The sequence below is a fragment of the Octopus bimaculoides genome, chromosome 23 (assembly GCF_001194135.2).
Source record: "Octopus bimaculoides isolate UCB-OBI-ISO-001 chromosome 23, ASM119413v2, whole genome shotgun sequence".
Lineage (NCBI taxonomy): Eukaryota > Metazoa > Mollusca > Cephalopoda > Octopoda > Octopodidae > Octopus > Octopus bimaculoides.
In genome coordinates this window covers 22,067,206-22,068,126 of record NC_069003.1, presented here as the reverse complement: position 1 = coordinate 22,068,126, position 921 = coordinate 22,067,206, and the positions used below count along the sequence as shown (strand labels likewise).

The following is a 921-nucleotide window of genomic DNA, read 5'->3' as shown; positions in this document are numbered from 1 at the left end:
TTATTCTAGCAGCTACACTTTCAGTGCACCCACCCCCACTACTAACTTGGTCGCCCAGATAGTGGAAGCTATCGACTACCTCTAGCTTTTCAGCCTGGAATGAGATAGAAGTTGTTTCCTGTTTGTTTACAGTCTTTATTGCACCTGAACATCTGCCACAAACAAAAACTAACTTGCTAGTTAACCTGCCTTTGATGTTGCTGCACCTCTTATGTGTCCATAGCTTGCACCGGGTACATCTTATAGAGTTACTACCTACTCCTTTTCTACATACTGAGCAGGGCCATCTACCTGAAGGGGTTTCCTCATTGACCACCAGATAAGGGATCGGGGGACCCTGTCAAAGGTTTTCTCCATGTCAACGAAAGCTAGGTACAGAGGTTTATCCTTATGCATATATATACATATGTATATGTATATATGTATGTATATGAATATGTATATGTGTGTATATATATATATATATATGTATATCATCATCATCATCATTTAACGGCCACTTTCCATGCTATCATGGGTTGGACGATTTGACTGAGGACTGGTGAACCAGATGGCTGCACCAGACTCCAATCAGATCTGGCAGAGTTTCTACAGCTGGATGCCCTTTCTAACACCAATCACTCCAACAGTGTAGTGGGTGCTTTTAAGTGCCACGGGCACGAGGGCCAGTCACGCGGTACTGGCAACGGAAATATATTAGAGAAAGTATATATATATGTGTGTGTGTGTGTTTTTATGTCTGCGTGTATATATATATATATATATATATATATATATATATATATATGTATGTGCGAACACAGACTTTTTCCTTTCTTTTCTGTTTTCCCCTTTTTTTCTTATTCGTTTTTCTTTTTCTTCCTTTTTGAATACCAAAATAAAGAGAATAATTCTACAAAAATCGATAGACAAATTATTTTG

The 921-nt window shown here is 38.3% G+C and overlaps 1 protein-coding gene across 1 annotated transcript in view; it reads left to right on the top strand.

Moving 5' to 3' along the window:
• Window positions 1-921, top strand: part of LOC106877256 (patched domain-containing protein 3-like) — a 47,870-nt gene that overhangs the window by 35,715 nt on the left and 11,234 nt on the right.